The following is a 26,351-nucleotide window of genomic DNA, read 5'->3' as shown; positions in this document are numbered from 1 at the left end:
GGTCGTTAGCCGAATGGGTAAGACAAGGACTTATAAATTATCATTAAAAGTATGATGAATATTATAAAGTAACTAAATGCTTTTATTAAATTCCCAATCTTAGTTACTTTAGGAAAATGTGAATAAGGTGCTAATCCATGAAATTACACTTTACACTTTGTTTAAGTCGTTGGTGGAGCGTGTGTGGTTAACCGGCACACTAACTTGGACTTAACAAGGTAGGTAAAGGGTGACTTAAGGTTTACCATAGCATCGGTGGAGCGTGTGTGGTTTACTGGCACATCGATTGAGTGATAAACCTTGAGGGTACCAAGTGATTTGCATGGTTACTTCACACCTCGTTTTGTGATCCTCGGTATCCCAGTCACAAAACTTGGAGGGCACACTCGAGATTGAAACATGCCTTTGAAAAGTTCATTGAATCTCAAAAGAATCTAGGAATTTCTAAGAACCAATTAAAAACCTAATATCTATATTTCGTTTTTCATGGTGGAAATTGGTGAATCGTCATTCACCTACCTTTCAAATATGTTATAGCTTGGATTACGGCATACCTCATCTAAGTTATAATATATTGTGATTGGATCCTAGCCTTAATATTACATTTGGGTGTTTTATTAAGGACTCTCTTAATATCTAAACTAATCTTGTTCTCTTCTTTCAGATGTCTTCAAACAATGCTGCTTCTAGCTCTAATCCTAATGGCTCCTTTACCCTTATGAACTTGTGTGGGAAAGTCACTTTTGATGGATCCAACTTCAATGAATGGATCAGAAACATCAGGATGATTACCCGCTACGAGGACAAAGAATATGTCCTTGACAAGGAGCTTAAGGAGATTGATGAGACCACTGCAACTCCCCAGGAGATCGTTGACTTCCGGGCACATGAAAGGGATGCTACAAAAGTGGCATGCATCATGTTGGCCACCATGACAGCGGAACTCCAAAAGTCCTATGAGGACTTCTACCCTTTTGAAATGCACCAAGATCTGATGGAAAGATACCATCAAATTGCACGACAAGAGAGGTATGAAATCATATGCTCTATCATAACAACCATGATGAAGGACGGGGAATCCGTCACGAGCCACATGCAGAAAATGAAAAGGTATGTGGATCGGTTGCTGAAGCTTAATGTGAACTTCCCTGAGGAGCTTGCAATAGATATCATTTTGCACTCCTTACCATCGTGCTATGATCAATTCCGCATGACATATCACATGAATAAGGAAGAGGTCACACTCAGCAAACTTCAAGGACTCCTCAAGACCGCAGAAACAGGTCTTAAGGGTAAGTCGGTTGTTAACACTCCTACTCCAAACTCCGCCCTGGTTTTGGCAATCAGGAAAGGTCGAGGGAAGAAGAGGAAGAGCACTTCGAAGGGTACCAAGGCTAGGACCCTTGATGGCTCTTCTTCAAGTGGAACCAAGAAAGGTTTCGTCACTCCTTCTTCTGACCCTAAAGAGGCTGAATGCTTCTATTGCCATGAAAAGTCACATTGGAAGCGGAACTGCCCAAAGTACCAGCAAGATGTGAAGGATGGGAAAGTTAAACCCAACCATGCAGGTATTTACACTATCTTATCTAATAACTCACCCCATTCTAACTCTTGGGTCCTTGATACCGGTTGTGGTATTCATATCTGTTCTGATTTGCAGGGACTAAGAAGAAGTGAGAATGTGGAGCACGGAAGAATAAACTTAATCATGGGGAATAGGAAAGCTTTACCTGTCACCAAGATTGGAGTTTATACTTTATCGCTAAGTAATGGGTTTAGTTTAGATTTGAATAAATGTTGTTATTCGCCAGAAATGGCAAGAAATATTATTTCCTTTCATGCATTGTATAAACAAGGTTTCACCTTTTCATTTGATAATGAAGTTGGTTCGATTAATGCTTTCTTTAATAATGTTCTTTATTTTAAAGCATTACCTTGTGATGGTGTGTATGAAACTGTATCTGTGGTTGATAACTTAGGAAATAATGTATTGTGTATTGATTCTGTTAATGATAATAACTTGGATAAAGCATCATTATGGCATTGTCGTCTTGGACATATAAGCAAGAAATGCATAGGCCAACTCTAAAAGGATGGAGTATTGGAGTCATTTGACCTAAAGTCAGATGATAGTTGCGAATCATGCTTACTTGGAAAAATGACAAAGTCACCCTTCACAGGTTCTTATGAGAGGGGTGAAGGTTTGTTGGATCTTATACACACGGATGTGTGTGGGCCCTTCAAACATGCCACAAGGGATGCTAATCGTTATTATTTGACTTTTACTGATGATTACAGTAGATATGGATATGTCTACTTAATCAAGCATAAGTCAGAGACTTTTGAGAGGTTTAAAGAGTTTAAACAGGAAGTCGAGAATCAATTGGGCAGGAACATTAAGATGCTTTGATCCGATCGAGGTGGTAAGTATCTTAGTTCAGAGTTCCTCGACTATCTTAGGGAATGTGGGATTGTCTCACAATTGACACCTCCCAGGACACCGCAGTTGAATGGTGTAGCTGAGAGGCGTAATCGAACCTTGTTAGATATGGTTCATTCCATGATGAGTCGAGCTTCGCTACCAATCTCATTTTGGGGGTATGCCTTAGAGACTGCCGCCCATATCCTTAATCTAGTTCCCACAAAGAAAGTTGCCAAAACTCCTCATGAGATGTGGACTGGTAAAGTACCCAAACTAGACCACATTAAGATTTGGGGTTGCGAGGCTTTCGTGAGACGCGAGACTCATGATAAGCTCGAACCTCGAAGTGAGAGGTGTATTTTCATCGGCTACCCACAGAAATCCTTTGGTTACCTCTTCTACAGACCTAGTGAGAATGTGGTCTTTGTAGCTAGGAGGGCTTTCCTTCGAGAGAGAGAGTTCATAAGCCAAGGAGACAGTGGGAGGCAAGTTGACCTTGAAGAAATTCAAGAGTCAAGTGGTGAAGGAACTTCAAACCCTAGCACTCAACTTGAGGAGGAAACTCCTGTTGAGCCAATTGACAAGTCTGTACCTCTGAGGCGTTCCACAAGGGTTAGGAATGCACCTGAGCATTACTATAGATTCCATATTACTGCGGAAGGTGATACACTTATTAGTGATGAGACACTGATAGGTCTGGATGAACCTAACAGTTACGCGGAAGCCATGGCAGGCCCTGAGTCAGCCAAGTGGAAAGACGCAATGGACAGCGAGATACAGTCCATGTATGACAATCAAGTTTGGAACTTGGTTGAGAATGTACCAGGTCGTAAGACTGTACGGTGCAAATGGATCTTCAAGAAGAAGACCGACATGGATGGTAATGTACACACTTATAAGGCACGACTGGTTGCAAAGGGTTTCTCACAAACTTCGGGAGTTGATTATGATGAGATCTTTTCTCCAGTGGCCAAGATTAAGTCTATTAGGGTTCTGTTAGCCATAGCTGCATTTCATGACTATGAAATATGGCAAATGGATGTCAAAACCGCTTTCCTTAATGGAAAGTTGGCTGAGGATGTTTACATGAGTCAGCCAGAGGGTTTTGTCAATACAAAGTACCCTAACAAAGTGTTTAAGCTTGAGAAATCCATTTATGGGTTAAAGCAAGCACCTCGCAGATGGAATCTTTGCTTTGATGAGAAGTCAAGGAATTTGGCTTTTCTAGGAGTGAAGATGAATCTTGTGTATATGTCAAGGCTAGTGGGAGTATAGTTAGCTTTTTGGTATTGTATGTGGATGACATACTACTCATAGGAAATGACATCCCAACTCTGCAGGAAGTTAAGTCCTGGCTTGGGAAGTGTTTCTCTATGAAGGACCTAGGAGAAGCTGCCTATATTCTAGGGATAAGGATCTTGAGAGGCCAGAGTAAAAGACTAATTGGACTTAGTCAGAGTACTTACTTGGATAAGGTGTTGAAGAGATTCGGCATGCAGGACTCCAAGAAAGGAGAGTTACCCATCCAGAGTAACGCCAGATTGAGTAAGACACAAAGCCCTAGTACTGAGGCTGAGATAGCAGAAATGAGTCGAATACCTTATGCTTCGGCTGTAGGATCGATCACGTATGCTATGACGTGTACTCGACCTAATGTAGCCTTTTCTTTGAGCATGGTTAGCAGGTATCAGGGGAACCCTGACAAGGCACACTGGACTGCGGTAAAGAATATCCTCAAGTACCTACGGAGGACTAAGGACTGGGTCCTTACCCTCGGTGGGAGTGAAGACTTGAGAGTTGTAGGGTATAGTGATGCTAGCTTTCAGACTGATAGGGATAATTTCCGCTCTCAGTCAGGCTGGGTCTTTACCTTAAATGGAGGAGCAATTTCTTGGAAGAGTTCCAAGCAAGAGACAGTGGCTGATTCAACTTGCGAATCAGAGTATATAGCAGCTAGCGAGGCAGCAAAGGAGGCGATATGGCTGAAGAACTTCATTGGAGACCTTGGAGTTGTACCAGCTATTAAAGAGCCAATGGAAATTTTCTGTGATAGTGAAAGTGCAGTTGCCTTAGCCAAGGAACCAAGGGATCACGGGAGATCCAAACACATCGACAGAAAATACCATTTCATCAGACATCGAATAAAAGAAGGACTCCTCGTGGAAAAGAGGGTATCATCGGATGAGAATCCAGCAGATCCCCTCACGAAGGGACTGACTCGGGTTAAGCATATCCAGCATGCTCGGAGCATAGGGCTGAAGGATGATATTATATTTAGTAGTTAGATAACCTTGAAATTTGTAAAGTGTAATTGACATTAGATGATGAATAAAAGGTGTTTTATTTTATGAGTAAAGTGTTGCTATCTCTTGTCGATCGTTTACTATATTTCTTTTGCATGTTTTGACTTCCAGAATAATTATGTTTGGTATATCATATTATTCGAACCTCCACAGTCGATCATATGTCGGAAGTAGGTATGAATCAAGACTATCATGATTGGTTGCAGAGGTGTAAGTTGTTGGACATGGCTACAACACTCATGAGTGCTCATAATTTCTGAGCATTGGACTCAACCCACGCTCACTGGAATCACTTCATGGAATTTATCTCGAGTGATCGTGAGACGGTAATATCATATAAGTCTTCAAGCCTAGAGATATGATTTGTTACTTATGAGTTGGTTATGCATTGATTGTACGTTAACGCATTGGTAACTCGATGTTATAAAACGTGCTTTTGTGTATAATTCAATGAGTAGTAGAACAAACATATGAGTCGAAGTTTATCTGTTCCTTCTTGGATTAGAAGCTGATATCTGGGCCCCTCGATGATTTTGTTTTGACCTATGTACCGGGCCCGGTCAGAACTAAGTTGATGTGTTCAATTAAGTTCTTTGTCAAACAAATCGGAAATCGGGAAACAAACTGCTGGACAATAAGTAAGACATTGTTCCATGTATTTGTCCGGCTGATATCTAGAACAGAGGATTATATGATCACTTATCTTAAATGGCGTATCATCATCTTCTCAGTTCCGAGAGACCTTGAAAGAGCTACGATTGCCGATCGGTTCCTGAAGTATTGCAGTTATAGTTATTAGACTTATCCAAGTGGGAGACTGTTGGATAAGGTGTATAAGTCCATAACTATTTCTAGTATGTACTTGACCTGACCCGGCATGGTCCATTTGGGTTGCATGGCACCATGCAATTGGATAAACTAAAATGAGAGAAAAAACACTTATGGTTTATTAATATATTATAAGTTCTAATATATTAATAATATTATTTAATTAGTTTGATCAAGAATTAATTTAGAATTAATTAAGTGATCAAAAGATAACTAATTAAATATATGGGTAGATTATGTAAATCTTCCATATCTTATATAGTGGGCTAAGAGGCTCCATGGATTATCAAGTTGGGTTCCACCCATAGGATGCTCCATGGATGCTCCATGGGAGTTACAAACCCATGGGTCATGGAAATGAAGAGTCATGACACATTAGGGTTTACATGGTGTAACCCTAGATGTGTCAACACTATATAACAAACCCATTCTCCACCAAAATAGGCGACACTAAGAAACAAGAGGGCTAGAGCCGATTTTGCAAGTGTAAGATTCTCTCAAAGTTTACTCCTTTGCATTTGGTGTTGTGTGAAGCATTTGAGGCATCACACTTGGGGTGCTAGGCTCACAAGGTTTCAAGGATCATAATCAACAACAAGGTAAGTTATTATATCTTTCATTCAAGTTAAAATTGTTCCCCATGTATGCTAGATAGGAATATAACCTTGGAATTCAAATTTGCATGATTATTAGACAAACATAGATCCAAGGTTATTAGGGTTGCATGTACACTTAGGAAGTGTTAGAATGCTCAAAACCCATCAAAATAAACCCATAGATACACTTACCCAAAACTCGGTGAGATTTCAAAGCTAATACAATTGTATATTAAGAGTAATTTCACCATAATTTCATTACAGAAAGGGGAATTCAAATTACATATCAACGATCTATTACGGATCGATCTTGACTTCCTACAGAAGTACATGCGATGAATCGTGAGCAGCCCTAACCACTATGCGGGGGCAATTCGCCCTGAAATGACCAGACTGATGGCCAACGATGGCACAACTCTAATTCCAATGTTCATTCTCGGCGGAGGTGACCCTTCCAACCGCACCTTCCGCACTGAGACCTGTTGCGAACATCCTTTGGTACCCCTTCGTCCTTAGTGCAACCACCACGACCCCTTGGGTCTCTAACACTTGATACCGTCGCACCCAACTGCTCGGTTTGTCGACCCAGACCATGTTCCCGCTTCCTCTTTCCCAACAGTCCATCCAAACCAATCTTCTTTTCTTGAGTTACCTCGACCACCCCATCAACTGCCTGTATAACTGAGGTCCACCCCTCGAGTATGGCGACCACTCTATCAGTGACACGCCCAATGATGTCGGGTAACTCCTCTCGTAGGGCTCGCGAAACCTCCACGGTGATTCAATCATGTGGTAGACTCTCCTGAAGACAAGGTGCATAACCCACCTCCGGTCCCAAATGACCAGAGTTAACAGTAGGGTCCTCCTTCCTGAAGGATCTCAGGGATCCATAAGCGTTGGGCTCCAGATGAGCCCCCAACTGTCCTGCCACAATCTCGGCCTGAAAGGCCCTGAGACGACTATCCAATACCTCCAGAATCCCCTCCTTGACTGAACCAAAGATCACAGGAGTCTGCTCCAAAATACAGCGGGTAATCTCCGACGAGATAAACTCCCGCATCTGCTTGGTAATCGACTCAATACTCATACCTGAGTCAGAACCCGAACCTGAACCACCTCCCTGAGTGCTCATCTCCAAGCTGAAAAGCCATAAAACCGCTGGTCAAAACATACTCAAGGATTCTCCTCCCCGAAGCTTCTCAGATTCTCCAAGACTCTCACCGATTCGAGTATGGATCCTGTGCTTTCAGTAGTACAGGCCAAATACTACCTTCCACACCTATCCACACTTTCCTCAACAATCCTCCCGAATCCTCCAAGGCACTTCCCCAAACTGATGCACCCAAGCCTCACTGAACCTCACTACTCACTCGCTGAAGAATATCCTAGGCTTTCCTAGGTTCCTGAACCCTCCTTTTATAAAAGGATTTTTGTTTGAAAATTTTCATACCCAGTCCTTAGTTTGAGTCCAGACACACCCGAGAGTGTGTCCGAGTCCCTCAAACTAAGGCTCTGATACCAACTTGTAACATCCCAAACTTTAAGACTAAAATTTTTCATTTAATTAAGTTATTATAAAACCAACAGTATAAAAACATCCATAATAATATCACATTTCAAGACCAAAGTGTCTATAATCAAAAAATGTTATCATAAAACAATATCAGAGTGTAATCCCAAATATCTGATGTGCGGAAAACATAGTGTGATGCGCTGCGATCGAGTCGACTCCTTTCCTTTGAAAACGAAGTACCTGAAACCAAAACAGTAAACCATAAGCACAAAGCTTAGTGAGTTCCCCCATCATACCACATACCATACTATAATCATACTCCCAGACATATATGGGTGCCTGACCTACCCTGTTGAGCATACCGGGGTGCTCAACCTACCCCTGCTAGGCATACCGGGGTGCCTAACCTACCCTTGTCAGACATACTGGGGTGTCCGACCTACCCCTCCGGTTTATCTCAACCGGTTATGGGGACTATTTCACCCCTACCACTACCACATAAAAACATAACATAATCATACTGTCAGGCATACCGGGGTTCCAGACCTACCCCTTTGGTCCTTTTGACCAGATACGGAGACTATTCCCCCTACTACCAGTTTCACATGACATCATACCATACTAGCACATAAAACATAACAGATAGTGGCATACCAGACAATTATTGCAAAGACAATCATCTAACAAACAACTCCTACTAGTGGGCCGACATTGTGGCCTTAGACCCACTTCTACTGGAAGGTAACTCACCTCGAATGCTGACGCTCACTACCCGAACTCCCTAGCTGCTGCCCTGACGACTTCCCAAGCTAACAATTTCAAACACAAAATCCAATTAGCAACTAAGTTCTATACCATGATCCATAATCCAAATATTGGGGTAAAATGACCATTTTACCCCTGACCCGACAAGACTCATGACTAAGGCCCAAGCCTAAAACCCGTTAAGGTCCAAAATCATAATATCCATAAAGCCCAATGCATGGCCCAATTTCCAATTAGGCCTCGTTCCTTCGCATGGGCCTCAACCTAGAGCCCAATAATGCTTTTCTAATTTGAAAGGTCCGAGTCAATGTCAACATTCGGGTTGACTCAACTCGCCGTGTTGGTCCATTAACTCGTCGAGTCCTATGAGCCATAAATCCTGAAATCTCAATCTAACTCGTCGAGTCCTTCCTCAAACTCGTCGAGTTCTTCCCTGTAGCAGAATCGGGACAAACCGGAACAACTCGTCGAGGTCTTCCTTGAACTCGACGAGTTACCCAGTCTTCAAAACTCGGAGAACCTTAACCACTCACTGAGTCATCTCCTAGACTCACTGGGTTTGCTCCGGAGTCATAAAAGTAGGGAATCACGATCCAACTCGTCGAGTTTCTCTTAGTCCTCACTCATTTAGTTGATTCCAATCGAGTCCAATGCTTCTAAATGATAGATCTGGTTCCCTCGGGCTAGCATAACATATAAAGTTGCTAACTTTACACCCATAATGGAGATCTAGGGCATGGAGAAAGGCCATGGACTAATAAAGCTGGAAACTTTGAGCTTCATGAGCTCATATGTGCCTAGATCTGAAGTCACAACTCCATAATACACTCAAATCCTGACAATGATTTCAAAATGGCCCAAAAGTGACAACATACTATCCTAAATGAGGATCTAAGTGATAGAAAGCCAAGGTATAAGCTTTATACCTCAAATGAGTCTGAAATGTAGCTTGAACTCTGGATCTACTGACTTCCTCTTGAATCCTCAAGCTTCTCCTTCCCTCTCAAGCTTCAAAATCACCAAGAACACACAATAATGGCTCCAAAACACTCAAGGGTGGATTAGGGTTTCTTAGCTAGGGTTTATGAAGATGGAGGCAGCACATGAGGCCAACAAGTAGAGAATAGGATGCTTAAATAGCGTGCACAACCCCGAAATTAGGGTTTCTTTTTCCAGCTCCAACTCGCCGAGTTGGTCCTCCCCAACTCGTCGAGTAGATTTCTCAACCTGCGTCCAAACTTATTCCCATTTCTACTCGACGAGTTTGGGGCCTCCAACTTGTCGAGTCCCTATGCAAAAATAAGAATTCTTCTTTAAAATACATACCAGGAACCGGGCGTTACAAAAACCCACTTGTAAGTGAGTTATGCTTACCCTACTTTAAGTATAACTTATGTTTAAGTTCATTATCGTTATTATGAACCTATAAACAATATATGTGCTAAGTATTATAATTTATACAAAGTGTTATTGTAATACCTTTTAATTGCTCGCAGTACGGGGAATCTGGTTTGAAGGGCCGCATAGGGTTGCTGGATTTTAGAACAACTTAAATGTCAAAATGCTCCTGCCATACGGTGTTTCATGTATGCCCCTGTCTGTACATAGTAGTTGAAAAGTATTGTTTAACACTTATATAATACAAGAAAAACAATATTTCTCGTAGACCTTGAGTTAATGATAAATCTAGACTAATAATTAGTAGCAATAAATATTAGACTAAAATCTAGTGATAATGATACTAGGTTTCGTCGAAGGAAAATATAATTGTTAGAAGCGAAGCGCTGCCCGAGTTTGGAGTCATCACTTTAACAAGTGAGTGCATAGTTACTTTCATCCTACACATAAATATGAATTATTTAATATTAATACATGCTATATGTGCTTATTATTTGTGCTCCTGATATCTATGCTAGATGAACAATTTATACTTGTTTTACGTGATTTAAACTGTATATGTATCTTTATACCTATAAATATATTTGGTAAAGATGGGTAGATGAATGATGAGAGATGAAATATGATATAGATGATGAGAGGTGAAAGGTGATGAGAAGCCTTGACTTTAATGATGATCCAGTCATCTAGTAGAGTATAGATGACGATCATGGACTATTGTAGACAGTCCGGTGGAACGCTAGCAGACTTGCAACCTGTAGGTGTTGTGAACGATATGTTCACCAGATGTACTCTAAAAACCCCGGTAGCTATTGATTTAGTGCCTTACAAATGAACGTTGGCAATTATGGATTTAGTGCCCTATAGATAGACATTGGCAACTATGGACTTAGTGCCTATCATATAACATCGGCAGCTATGGACTTAGTGCATGTTAGATAAACCCTGACAGCGATGGACTTCGTGCCTATTCCTTAGGAAAATCCTTAGGAATTAATGAAGAAAGAATAGATGATTCTTAGGGTAGATCCTTAATAATAAAGAAGATAATGGGGATGGGAAGTTGGGTTAATTGTTTGATGATTAAACATAATAACTATATTATTGTGGGTTGAAAACCCTATGTACTCACCAGGTTTTCCAACCTGACCTACTCATTTTATTTGTATCACAGGTATCGATACGAAGACACATTGCACTGAGAGATTAAAGGAGATGTAATTGATTAGTGTAAATGAATATAAGATCTGTTTATGCTTATGTTTCTGTATTGGCGATGATATCCCAATGTTTTAATATAAATAAAATACATTTCTTCGGAAATGTTTTGATAATATTATTATCATGTTTTTCTGGAAACAAATTCCGCAATACTACTTTTCAAAAAGGATACTCTGATTTTTAAATAAGCATAAATAAATTTTTTAAAATGACCGTGAATTTGGGGATGTCACAGTTGGTAGTATCAGAGCATTAGTTTAAGCGAACTAAGAATTGTAGGAAATTTGTAGACTTAAACTTAGAATGCTAAGCGATGATTGTGAGATGAGTTTCTGCTATATTTAGGATGAATGCCTGAATAGACACGAGCACTAGCTTATTTAGGAGAGATGCCTAAATTGATTTTATGTGCTAAATGATTTATGTTATAATATGCCTTATATGCTTTATGATGCTATCGTTTGATCGAATCTATGGTCTATTGCCGACCGGATCTGGAAATTTTATGTGTTAAGATTTCTAAACGTTTAATTACGGTATTAGAACTGACATGTAACTTTTCGAAATGATATAGGGATTTATACGTCTGTCGTAAAAAAAATCTTTCCCTATCTTAATTCTTGTCACTGCATACCAAACGCCTGATTTGGTGTATAGATTGACATTATGAGAACTCGAAGCGGATTGGGAAACGGTGACCAGCAGCCTGAGCCATGAGTGATTGAGCGTGCAACAGAGGTAGCAGCTGCACCCGAGCTAATCACGATGGCATGAGTCCAGTCAATGATTTTGGCTATGATGGCTGAACAAAGGGAGGAGATGAGGAAAATCTTGCTTAATAGGGATGAACCTACTGTGCCAATTGTGCAACCTGAACTGAATGAGGGACAGTCAGAAGAAGGAAACAATAGTAGAACCATTAGCCAAGCTGAACCGCCAATGGTTAGAAGAAATAACCAAGATGAAGGGATTGAAAGGAATGGATGCAAGTATAAAGACTTCACAACTTGAAAACCATCAACATTTACTGGGAAAGAAGATTCAATCAGAGTTATGGACTGGATCTTTGAGATGGAACTAGCTTTCATAACATGTGGTTGCAAGGGCAAGCTACAAACCACTTATGTTGTGCGTTAGTTTAAGGGTGGACCTGTTCGTTGGTGGAACACTTTGGGAAAGATCATGAGCCCCAATGAGCCACTACAACTGACATGGGCAGAATTCTTGGTACACTTTAAATGCAAGTTCTGCTCCGCCCAAAACATGCTAGAGTTGGAGAACCAGTTTCTGACATTGAAAAAGGGCAACATGTTCATTGATGAGTATACCAACGCCTTCACAGACAAGATGGAGTTTTCTTTGCGCATCCTCCCTGACGAGCTAGCAAAAATCGATAAGTATACAAAGGGACTACCATGGGAGTACATTGTGCCAGTACGCCAGGAACCTACTCTTGAAGCAGCCATCTGGTTTGCTAAGTTTTGTCGAAGAAATGATCAAAGGCAGAACCGCCAACAAGGTTGAAGTTGGCGAGAAGAGGAAATTTGAGGAGTCTTCAAGATCCGACAAGAAAAATAGGTTTCCGAAGTATGACCCCAACAACAAGAGGCATGGGGATAGCAATGAAGAAAAGTGGTGTTAGAAGTGAAAAAAGAAGCACTATGGGAGATGCTACGGAGAAGTGACTTGTTATAAGTGTGGGAGGATCAGTCACTATCCCAAGGATTGTACGTTTAATGAAAAGGTATGATACGGATGTGGAGAGAAGGGGAATATGTCAAAGGATTACCCAAAGAAAAATGAAGCAGCGAGGCCAAATGCGTAGCCGAAGCCACAGGCAAGAGCATTCCAGAGGATCCTTGATGAAGCAGGTGAGGATGTGAGGGATCATGAGTAAGGATCTATATATTCGTAGAAAGAGTTATAAAGTAGCCACATAAATAGTACCATGTGGTGTAGCCTAATATAAGAGGCATAGTGTAGGGTGAACTTGAATATTATGTAATCGTTTCAAGAAATAATATAAACCTTAGTTATGTTATCCGATGTCTTAAATGACTATGTGAAATTCTTGTGTGGTGACTTGGAGAACTGCGAGAAAATACTTGGGACGAGTATGAGTAAGTGTGAAAGGTAGTAGAGGCCTATACTACCGGAAGCACATGAATCACACTTGGATCAGGGAAAGTCACAAGGTTACCAAGGCTAGTAATTGATTCTGTTTTGTTCATGTCTGTCGTTACCGTCGTTTCGGTAATGACTAAGAAGATGATTGTTATTCCGACCCTAGTGGTCATATCAAATCGAATCTGGATAAAATGAGTATGTTACATGGTTCAGAGAACCAAGATCGATGTAGCATCCGACTTAAACCAAAAGATTGAAGTATCACGGTCGTCGTTAAGTAAGAAGCTTATAGCTAGAAGTGCTACAAGCTAGAATGTGATTATATCACATTAGAACATGAAGGAATGTATCTTCCATTATAGAATCTGACTCAAAAAGACCTGAGTCTAAGCGTTGCATCATACGATGAGAGGTCATTAAAACATGACCCATCAGTCTGTTATGGTAATCGAAGTAAAGAACTTATCTTAAGTAAAGTTTGTTAAGAAAGAGTAAGAGTATCCAATAAAGATCAAGTCTATAACTCGAAGGTTACGATTGAAAGTCCAACATGAGATAAAGAGCGGGTGCAAGATTGAGCACCGTCAGCAGTCAAGCGGTCCAAGAGTTAAATACTCATTTGAAAGTACATAAGAGTTACGTTTATTACCTAGGATGAAAAGATAACATGTGGAGTCATTATATAAACCCTGTTTTGTTGATGATACCGGGACGTAATCATCCTAAAGAGGAGATAATTGTAACACCCGCAAATTTGGGCTAGTCAATTAAGATATAATAAACGTTAAAAATGATTTTTTTAATAGAAGATTATCTAGGATAAATAATTTTAACCAAAGTAATAGTTAGAGTCAACAATTGTAACCTATTTGACGTAATAAAGAAGAAGTATATGAATATTATGTGTTTCATGATTATTATAATATAATAAAATAGGAAAAATCAGCCGAATCGTCCGTAAGTTGTAAAAATAAGTGCGCCAAAACATATATATATATATATATATATATATATATATATATATATATATATATATATATATATATATATATATATATATATATAGAAAGTACATGTCTTCCCGATCCCAAAAATATAAATTTCATAGAAATTCGACTCCATATGAATTAGATATGATTTTTATAAGATATAAAAATCAGCCGCACACAATGAATGTATGACGTAAAAAGGTACGAAGAGAATGGTCAACTTTTAGCTAAAGACACAAAAAAATAAAATCGTAGTACTCTTTATAATAAGAATTTTGAGAAAAAAAATGCCAAAAACGGAGTCTATAGAGAGAGTTATGATTTTAGCAAAATTATTTAATTTTATAAAAATATGGACGAAAAATAAAGTCAAAATTAGCTGACGGAGTCTAAACGAAAGTTGTAGATCTCGTCAATAGCTACGCGTGGAATCGTGGATATAAAGAACGTCAAAAACGGAGTTTGTATGAATGAGTTATAATTTATAATAGCATATTTACGTATTAAAATAAAGTATAAATTATATACACGTATACATATATACATATGTATATATCATTAGAAAGGTATCGGCGATGCGGACGTTATAAGACTAGTGTTGAGTACTTCGACATTAGTTTAGTACAAATATCATTAAATCTATTTAAAATAGTATTATAAATGGGTGTTTAGTCGTTTAAATAACTATAAGGTCATTTAAGTAACCATAGAGGGTGGTTTTTGAAAATTCAATTACTATAAATAAGAGACTCTAGACTCTCATATTTCTTGCACCATTCTCTTGATTCAAGAGTCTTTCTCTTCTTATCCCCCGAGCATTTCGGTCCCTCATGATTCGACTTCTCTTTCTGTAGTTTTAATATAGTAAGGTGATTGCTGAAGCGCTACAAGAATCTTTTTAGAAAGTTTCAGCGAAGAAGTTCTGCCCCGCAGAGCCCTACTCCTAGCTAAAACCTCCTTGTAAATGAGTTATGCTTATCCTACTTTAAGTATAACTTATGTTTAATTTCATTATCATTATTATGAACCTACAAACAATATATGTGCTAAGTATTATAAGTTATAAAAAGTGTTATTATAATACCTTTTAACTGCTCGCGGTACGGGGGATCTGGTTTGAAGGGCCGCATAGGGTTGTTGGATTTCAGACTAGCTTAAATGCCAAAATGGTCCTGCCATCCGGTGTTTCATGTCTGGCCCATGTCTGTACATAGTAGTTGAAAAATATTGTTTAACACTTATATAATACAAGAAAAACAATATTACTCGTAGACCTTGAGTTAATGATAAATCTAGACTACTAATTAGTCGCAATAATATTAGACTAAAATCTAGTGATAATGATAATAGGTTTCGTCGAAGGAAAATAAAATTGTTAGAAGCGAAGCGTTGCCCGAGTTTGGAGTCATCACTTTAACAAGTGAGTGCATAGTTACTTTCATCTTACACATAGATATGAAGTATTTAATATTAATACATGCCATATGTGCTTATTATTTGTGTTCCTGATATCTATGCTAGATGAACGATTTATACATGTTTTACGTGATTTAAATTGTATATGTATCTTTATACCTATAAATATATTGGGTAAAGATGGGTAGATGAATGATGAGAGATGAAAGATGATATTGATGATGAGATGTGAAAGATGACGAGAAGCCTTGACTTTAACGATGATCCAGTCATCTAGCAGAGTATAGATGACGACTACAGACTATTCTAGGCAATCCAGTGGAACACTAGCAGGCTCGCAGCCTGTAGGTGCTATGAATAATATGTACACCAGATGTACTCTAAAAACCAGGCAACTATGGACTTAGTGTCTTACAAATGAATGTTGGCAGCTATGGATTTAGTGCCCTATAGATGGACAATGGAAGCTATGGACTTAGTGCTTATCAGATAACATCGACAGCTATGGACTTGGTGCCTGTTAGATAAACCCTGGCAGCGATGGACTTCGTCCTATTCCTTAGGACAATCCGTAGGAATGAATGAAGAAATAATAGATGATTCTTAGGGTAGATCCTTAAGAATAAAGAAGATAATGGGGATGAGAAGTTGGGTTAATTGTTTGATGATTAAACATAATAACTATATTATTGTGGGTTAAAAACCCTATGTACTCACCAGGTTTCCTAACCTGACCCACTCAGTTTATTTGTATCACATGTATCGATACGAAGACACATTACACTGAGAGATTAAAGGAGAAGTAAATCATTAGTGTAAATGAATATAAGGTATGTTTATGCTTATGTTTCTGTATTGACGATTACTTCCCAATGTTTTAATATAAATAAAATACATTTCTTCGGAAATGCTTTGATAATACTATTATCATTTTTTTCTGGGAACAAATTCTGCAATACTACTTTTCAAAAAGGATACTCTGATTTTTAAATAAGCATAAATAAAATTTTTAAAATGATCGTGAATTTGGGGATGTCACATCACAGACCATTGGTGAATAGTTCGGCTAGTTGACTTTTGGTTGGAACATGTTTAGGTATGAAAAACGCAAGTTTGTACTGATCTCTTACTAAATGACAATCGATGTCCAAATGTTTTGTCCTCTCATGAAAAATGGGGTTTTTTATTATATTTATAGTTGATTTATTATCACTCCATTGAGCAACTGATATCTTCATTTTCACTTGTAAATCTCTAAGGATGTAATTGATCCAAAGAAGATCACACATTGTGGCTGCAAGACTTTTATATTCTGCTTCACAAGAGGATTTTGACACTATCTTCTGTTTCTTTGTTTTCCATGACAGAAAAAATCATTGAAGAAGCAAAATGGAATAGAAAATATGAGTAAATCAAAGTCTAGCATGCATGAAATATGTTTTCAGAATGAAAGTACCATGTCTAGATGCCTGTTTGATTTATAAACCAAAATATATATTATATACCTATAAAAGTAGGATGATCTATGAAAATCACATCCTTAATAAAAGTAACAGAAGGAGAAGGAGAATCTTAATAGAAGGAGACGAAGAAAACAATAAAGTAAATAACATTTTGTAGAACACAAAAACATAAATTAGTTAATATTATTTGTTGTAGACTAACCAAATGGATTGAAAAAAGTGATATACGTTCTGTAGTTTGTAGAGATGCAGTTTCATTGGATATTATAACTAATTTGCTTAATCTTAGGAGCTGAATAATTGACAATCGAAGTAATACATGGACGGGAAAATCAGTCCAAGAATTTATGTGGTAGTGACACGTGACATAAAGGAGGCGTGAAATTTGATACATTTTCAGAACATCAGTTTGAATTTGACAGTAAATACATGAAATAGAAGAACACAAAAGAAACAGAATGAAAAAGAAACAAACAGAAACAACAGAAACAAAAAAACAATATATAATCAACAAATAAAGCATGAATTATTTTTCATTTGTCAAAACTGTTACATGTTTATCACAATACACTTTGTGAACATAACATAAATAAAAAAAAGTATATAATCAAACAGATAAAGCATGAATTTTAAGATGATTATACACTAACCGATGATTTGGTATACTGTGAATGAAAGGTTGTCGAATGAATTTTAAGGTATTCTATGAATGATTTGGTATTCTGTGGAAATGCTTTTATAACTGCAAATAAGGAATAATGAATAAGGAAATAAGAAAAATAAGAAATTGATGATTGAAACGTATAACATTTAGCCTATGAATACGGAATAGAAAACAGATGATAAGATTACATTCGCAATCAATTTCAAATTTATATTTATACTGATTATATGCAGAGAAGTAATTTGAAATTTAAATGTATATGAGAAAAGTAAATTGTATTGTATTGTTTCTTTAAATATAAAACAAAAAAAGGAAAATTGTATTGAATTATTTCTACAATTTATATGAGATGATTATATTAGTATTAAATTTGGCAGCTTGTGAGTTCCTTTTTTTGTAGGGATTCGAATGGATTGATGTATATAAAGTATGTTACAAATCGGGATTGATGTATAACAGTTGCTTGTTTTATGGATTAAGTGCAACTAATTTAGGATATAAGATAATTATTTATGCATATTAAGTCAACCAAATGTTGATATTTAGGAAGTGAATGTCGATGGATGTTGTGAGTGAATGGACGGGAAAAGCAGATACTAGATTGATGGTGGAATGACATGTGCTAGGAGACAGTGCTTATAAGAGGACACGTGACATGTAGGAGATAGTTTTATTAAGGATATATATATATATATATATATATATATATATATATATATATATATATATATCCTTATTCTAATAAAATAATAGCTTTATTCTTCTTTTGTCATACGTCACCCTGTTAGATCTCTTAATTAATGTCATGCCACTTGTCAACCTATTGATTTTTTATTTTAAAATTCAAAATTTAAATTTTCACTCTAATTACATTAAATTAATAACGTTAGAATAAAAATTACAATAAAATTAATACATATTATAAGCTGATATAATTTCACTTATTTATTTAAATAAACGATTATAATTTTATATAACTAAACAAATATCTTTTAATCAATAATTTAGTTAAAATAATTGATTAATAATTTTAAGTTTTTATTATTAAAGTTTAATTAGTTTTATAACTGTGGTTAACATGGATTATAAACTAATATATATATATATATATATATATATATATATATATATATATATATATATATATATATATATATATATATATATATATATATATATATATATATATATATATATATATATATATATATATATATATATATATATATATATATCATGTTTCTTTTGATAAAATTGTTTAAAATTAAAATTAGTATCAAAACTAATTATTTTTTGCTTTATTTTGTATTAATTTTATAGTTTGTGAGTTACTTTTTTATGTTTTAATTTTCTAATTTAATTAATAATAATAGTGATGTGACAAGGGGATTGAGTGAGTTGGGAAATATGAAATTTTCATGTGTTTTGGGTTGGAAAAAATGTAATAGAGATGATAGAGAAAAATTGATGTGACAAGTGAGTTGAGTGGGTTGACAGGGGTCGATATCCTCCATCATACCTTAATAAGAAGTGTTTAGTGTTTAGACACATTAAAATTAAAAGTGTTTATTGACTTAGATAATAAGTTTTTGATAAGTCGGTGGGATGTAACCTATCTAAAATAACTTATCACTTATTTACACCAATTTAATTACTATAATAACCATACTGTTTATGTCTATATATTCGGCCCTTATTGGTTATTTTACAACTATAATTACAAATTGTCAAACACTAAAAAATAACTTATTAACTTATTATGTCTTGATAAATTATTTACACCAATTTAATTACTATAATAGCCATACTATTTATGCCTTGACAGCGGATGAGATAATCCAAACATTTGTCTTAAAAATCCGTTTCGATAGATACCGAAAAAACCGATAATCGATTTCACAAATAAACTGTAAATATAAATTGTTTTAAATAAGCAATCACAAACATCTGAAAATATCTTTTACATTGGACTTAACAAAAAAAAAATTAACGGTGTTAGGACAAAAGGCTGATAGATTTTGTCGACGACCATTCAAAAAAAAAAAAAAAAAAAGATTAAAAGTTTTTAAAACTAGACGGTTGTAATGCATAGAGACCAAAAGTTACACTTCACTTTTTTTATAAAAAAGAATCAATCAAGTATAGATGGAAAAATATGATCCAATTCTTTTTTATGCAAAAGGACAAGTAATTGATCTTTGTGTCTGTCAACCACACTGTATACTCAATATTAAACTCAAGTACGCAAATATTTGAAAATCACTGTATACTCAATATTAAACTCAAGTACGCAAATATTTGCAAAATTTCCTCCAATCAAGGAGGCATGCCCTCAAGCTTTTAAAACTTTTTTTAAAATACTATTAAGATTCTCCTTTCACTTTTTGCTACATTTCCCATGTTCTTCCATATTTATTACTGAACAAAAAGCGATAGACAACATCTTCCACTAAAACGTGATTCTTGGAATACAAAACAAAGTAGATCATACAATATTGATCTGAAAGACTAGCTAGCTTCAAAACATTACAAAGGAAAGCTAGAGAAATATGAACAAAACAAATACATTCTAAAGTACCCAGGGAATTAATATACCCTGCTATGGGAACAGCTTGTGTTCTGGAGCAGGAGAGACGAAGAGAGTCCGAGTGTTGACGCAGTTAGATCGAACTCTAGAATATAATTCTCTAACTGATGCCCACCTAAGACAATAGATGTTGTTGGCCAAATTCCTCCATCAAAAAATGCAAGGCATATTACATTCTTCTTAGCTTTCACCATTGAGTTTGCACCATACAGTCTCATCCTTACAGTAATCCCTTCCAAAACAAGGTCGATATTTGGAACTGCTGGTCCAGTTAACGTGTTGGGAACAGTCCTCGAGTCAAAGCACTCCACAAAAGGTGCGACAGCTTTTACCTTCTTTATTTTGTTCATTGATGCTTCCTTGGTGAATTCTTTAACAAGACTATTATAAATGGATGAATGCAAAGTCGTATAAGGTTCCATAGTAGTAATCTTTGTTCCCCCAACTCCATTTTTATCAATAGATAGCAGAGATGGACTAAAAGCTACACGTTTACCGTGTATTTCAATGTATTTGACATTGATAAAATACTCAAGGGAAGGCTCTCCATCAGCAAAAAAGGGGTTAGTGGCAATCGGATTGACAACAAGCGGGGTGGTTACTAGTGACAGAGATTGATCTTCGATACTAGGAGGCATGTAATATGGACCTCCACCAATGAATATATCCCCTAATCCACTTTCAGATGATGAAGGTAAACAAAGAGCAAATTTTTTAGCTAACTTTAAGGAAGATGAAATTTGTGATGGCAATGAGATGTTTATATTTGCAAAGCCAGCCAACCCTTTAGCATGGTCACCAGGTAAGCTCTCTACAGTGAGGGCACAAGAGAATTGGAATTTTTTTATGTAGTAACTAAACCAAACATACGCACGATCCGTCGAATATACTCTCATGGTATCTTCACTAAGCACTTGGTCTGTATAGTACACTAGATAGGGGACGTAAGTGAGCACACCACAGGTGTCCTTTTTGGAGCACCCTGGTCTAAGAGTCTTGTTGCAATCTATACAGGATGACCCCCTGGCCTTCTTACATCTGCTTGAACCACATGATGCTCGTTTATATGAAGACGACACATAGGATGTACAATCATACCAAACAGATGGTGATCCAAGATCAATCAATGCATCGATTATGTTAGGTTCCTCAGGGTTTCCAGACTCAAATGTGGTGTAGTATTGGAGAGTTGTTTGATTTTTTCTAATTGGAAGGTGAATGGCTTTCGGTTTTGGCAGTTTGGGAGGACCTGAAGCGGCATAAGAGAAGCTTACAAGAGAAAAGATGAAGAGAGTGGTAAGTGTTTGAGAAGATGCCATTGTGGTTGTACTTGCCAAGTCATTGATGGGAATGGCGTTTTTTTTTATAGTACTCTTGAATCTTGATGCCCATGACGACATTAGTAAACCAGGAACCTCTAGTGGATGCATAATAATAGAATATGTAAAAGGAGAATTTTAAATAAACCCACATGGTTCTTAAATTAACACTCTTTCATAATTCTGTCACATGCATATTTATACTTTATTAAGTTTTTTCTTAAGAAATAGCCACAAATTTAGCATGTTTCATTGATAATCACTACTTCACTAGTTTGGCAGCCCCCTTCCACAACCGGACCGCATCCAATTTTTGCCATTTCCTGTATGAAATTCTCGTTTTTGTTTGTATATGTTCTTTGTAATACCCGAAAAATTAATACAAAGTACACCCATTTTTTTTATTTAAATTTTTGAATCATAAACAACTATGTATATTTATATTAACATGGTAACATAAAAGTAGTTATCGATAGATCATATATACAACAAACATCCGAGGATCAAGTCGGGTATTACAATCCCTTTAATAACAAAACGCAAAATTATACATTTTGTTTAAGGTCTTCTATCTCTCGGCTACAGCTTTACCCCTATCTGGGTTACTTGGGCCTGAAAGGCATATCAAGAAATAATGGTTAGACTATTCAAGCTTAGCAAGTAACCCTATCATTGTACACAAGCAATATACACAACAGTTAATCATAGATATTAAATAAACAACAGTAAATATAAAATTACATAAAGCATTTCCAAGACATTCACAACTCATCAATTTTTCCAACTCATACGTTCTACGTGGTTCTAAGCCACCAAGACTTACCATGAATTTATTCTAAAATTATCATCGATGGTTTTCGGCCATACAGGCTTACCATTATCATTCAACAAAAACCAACTATGATTGACGACCACCATTGACGGAGCTTATATAGGACAGGGGGCTGTCCCCCCCCCCCCCCCTCCCGAAATCAAAACTTCAAGCTCCGTCACTGACGACCACATAGGCTTACCACGGTCATTCAACAATGGTTCTTGCCACATAGGCTCCCCATGAACCACCATTCTCATCATGTTGGTACCTTTCACACAATTCAACAATAGCCACATAACTACATATCTAACTATCAATTATCAAGGAGAGAAACGTAGTTACTCACCTTGGGAAGTTATACGTAGATGAGTTCTCGATCCTTGAAGTTATTTACCAACCTTTGTCTAAAAATTAAAACAACCTATCATGGTTGAAAATAAAAACTCAACAATATAAGTAGCTTTCTAATATATATTTAAGTTCACAATTCTCCATAATCATTTTCATTATAAATTCAACCCGTAGATGCCTTGAACTTGAACTTACAAGTTCATCTATTTCAATTGGATCTATTAGGGATTTTTGTTTACTTCAACTTTGAAAGAACAAACACTTACTTTCATGTTTCTAGAAGCTTACCCAAATTACGGTTTATTAACTACTTTCCAAATCACCATAATAAGATTCCATGCTTTGTTTAGAAATGCATGTTTGCTTTTTCGATTGCCAGCTCACAAGCTTTCCATCCAGTAATTGACATCCGCCAGTTGTGCTTTTTCGATCAAGTTGACATTCACCTGGATCTGCGTCTGAGAATGCTTGTATAAAGAATTTTGTCTTCGATGGATACCATAATCCCAACGTAACTGTTCCTTTGAGGTAGCGAAAAATATTCTTAAAAGCATTAAGATGGGATTCTTTTGGGTTCGATTGGTACCTAGCACAATTGCATACAACAAACATAATATCAGGTCGATTTGCAGTTAAGTACAAGAGCGAACCTATCATGCTTCGATATGTTGTTAAGTCCACAATAGGCTTATCCAATGAAGGATTCAAGCGAGTGCCACCAGCCATAGGTACTTTCACTTTAGTGTTATTCGTCATTCCAGATCTTTCAAGCAATTTGCACGTATATTTTTCCTGATTAATAAAGATTCCTTCCCTACTTTAACGAATATGCAATCCTAGAAAATTATTAATTTTCCCCATCATACTCATTTCGAACTGACTTTTCATGAGCTCCTCAAATTCCTTAGATAACAAAGGGTCAGTCGAACCAAAAATAATGTCATCGACATAAGTTTGAACAAGCATTAGGTGATCCCCTACTTTCTTTCGAAATAAAGTGGGATCAACTGATCCTTGTTTAAATTTAGCAATTTTCAAAAAATTGGTCAGAGTTGCATACCAGGCACGAGGTGCTTGTTTCAATCCATATACTGCCTTATCTAGAATATAACAAATGATCAGGATACTTATCATTGACGAAACCAGGTGGTTGTTCGACATTGATCGTTTCCTCCAGAACTCCATTGAGGAATGCACATTTAACATCCATTTGATAAACATCTAAATCTTTATGCGCTGCACAAGCAAGAAAAATTCGAACTGCCTCGAGTCGTGCAACAGGGGCAAAGGTTTCCTCATAATCGATACCTTCTTGTTGGGAGTAACCTTTAACGACTAATCTTGCTTTATTTCGAATCACATTTCCTTCTTTATCAGTTTTATTTTTAAAAATCCATTTTAAAACAATTAACGAAACATCCTTTGGTTTAGGAATTAACCTCAAAACTTTGTTTCATTCGAATTCAGCCAGTTCAGATTGTATTGCAACAACCCAATCAGAGTGTTCAAATGCAACCCTTACTGTTTTTGGTTCTAGTTTCGAAATGAACACGTTAAACATACAATATTCTTGATGAATATTCAGCACTTCATTTTTGGCTCGAATATGGGCTCGTTTCAAAACTCCAGAATATGGATCACTAAGAACATGCTCCTTTGGATGATTGTGTGTCCACTTATCCATTAGTGGATATGCAAGATCAAAATCTAAAGGCGCATCTTCGAAAATTTCATCCGCTTCTGAACCTTCTCCTGCATTTGAAATATTGTCAGTGACATCATGAAACTCATTAGTTTGATCATTAATATTATCATGATTCGATCCACTTGGCTCCCCCTCGACCAATGGATTTGAGTTCTGATGCTCCCCCTCGACATCAGTATGGTATAACACACACTCCCCCTCAACTTGACATGTAGTTCGCATATGCTCCCCCTCAACAGTCGAATCATGATTAATTAACATCATGTAATGTCAAACTCAAGTGCTCCCCCTCCACTTGATCATCAGACGAAACCGATACTCGTTCGACATTCACTCTTGAAGCTGACGTAGAATATGTGTCATTTTCTTCCCTTGTAACAGTCGAATCATTAGAATGCTTCGATTCATTAGGAATATGATAATATTCAGCATCGTTTTCGGCATCAATCGACCTATTTGGAATTCCAAAAATCAAATCATAATCAATATCATAAGAATTCATGATTTCAGATTCATCATTTGTTTAAGAAATTATAGGCTTTTGAACAAAAGACTGTTCGACTCTCTTGACGTAATTGTCATCGAATGTAAGATTGAAAGTTTCTTCAATCTTTCTTGTTTGTTTTCTCAACACCATATAAGAAACAGTGTTGTGAGAATATCCCAAGAAGATTCCTTAATCAGCTTTCGACTGAAATTTAGAAAGATTGTCCTTGAGATTCATGATGAAACATCTGCACCCAAAAACATGAAAAATTTAACATTGGGTTTTCTTTTGTTTATTATCTCATAAGGTGTGATGTTGAAATTACGATGAATAAAAGAACGATTTTGTGTGAAACAAGCAGTCGAAACAACTTCTGCCCAAAGTTATTCAGATAAATTCGCATATGTAAGCATGGTTCGTGCAGCTTCACATAGAGAACGATTCCTCTTTTCGACAATACCATTTTGTTGTGGTGTGTAAGGAGATGAAAATTTGTGCGAAATTCCCAGCTCAATCAAGAATGAATCAAAAATTCAAATTTTGAATTCTAAACCATTGTCACTCTTAATCGTTCAGACTTTCTTCTTTAAACTAAACTCTATGTTTTTGATGAAGTCAATCATCACTTCAGCAGTTCAGAATTCTGTTAAAGAAAGAAAACCCAAGTAAACCTTGAAAATCATCAACAATAACTAATATGTACTTCTTATCGAGAGTCTCAATAGTAGATGGTCCACATAAATCAATGTGAAGAAGTTCCAAAGGTTTGATTATTTTAGAATTGATGACAATTAGATGACCTTGTCTATGTTGCTTTCCCTATTCACAAGCACCACACAATGAATCGTTATCAAATTTTAAGACATGTAAGTCTCGACCAAGATCATTTAAAACCAGTTTGTTAAGATTTTTGAAATTTCGATGGGATAGACGACGATGCCATAACCAGCTGAGGTTATAGGAAGCTTTTGACAACCAACACATAGAGGGAACTCCAACAATAGGTTTCATGTCCATCGTGAACATGTCTCCTTTTCGTTTCGACTTAATAAGAATTTCCTTTGTTTCCTTGTTAGAGATAATGCTTCCTTCTTTATCAAACACAACTTGATTGCCAGTGCTCACAACAAGTTGCGAAACACTAATCAAATTATGTTTTAAGCCTTCGACATACTCCACCCTATTCACCGTGAATTTTCTATTTGTCACTTTTCCGTATCCCTTGAGTTTACATTTGTTGTTATTGCCAAACTTTACTACTCCTTCATTATCCAACTTTTGAAAATCTCTCAAATTCTCCTTTCTCTCAGTATTGTGACGTGAGCATCCACTATCAATGTACCAATTCTCATCATATTGCTCGTCACATATTACCTGCAATCA

The 26,351-nt window shown here is 36.7% G+C and overlaps 1 pseudogene; it reads right to left on the bottom strand.

Annotated features, from left to right (window-relative positions):
* Nucleotides 1-20,043: 20,043 nt before the first annotated feature.
* LOC145128312 (putative aspartic proteinase GIP2 pseudogene) lies at nucleotides 20,044-21,701 on the bottom strand (annotated as a pseudogene).
* Between the last annotated feature and the right edge of the window lie 4,650 nt (nucleotides 21,702-26,351).

The sequence above is a fragment of the Lactuca virosa genome, chromosome 8 (assembly GCF_052849685.1).
Source record: "Lactuca virosa cultivar CGN04683 chromosome 8, Lactuca_virosa_CGN04683_v6, whole genome shotgun sequence".
Classification (NCBI taxonomy): domain Eukaryota; kingdom Viridiplantae; phylum Streptophyta; class Magnoliopsida; order Asterales; family Asteraceae; genus Lactuca; species Lactuca virosa.
The sequence above is the reverse complement of the archived record's forward strand: the minus strand, read 5'-3'. Positions and strand labels throughout refer to the sequence as shown.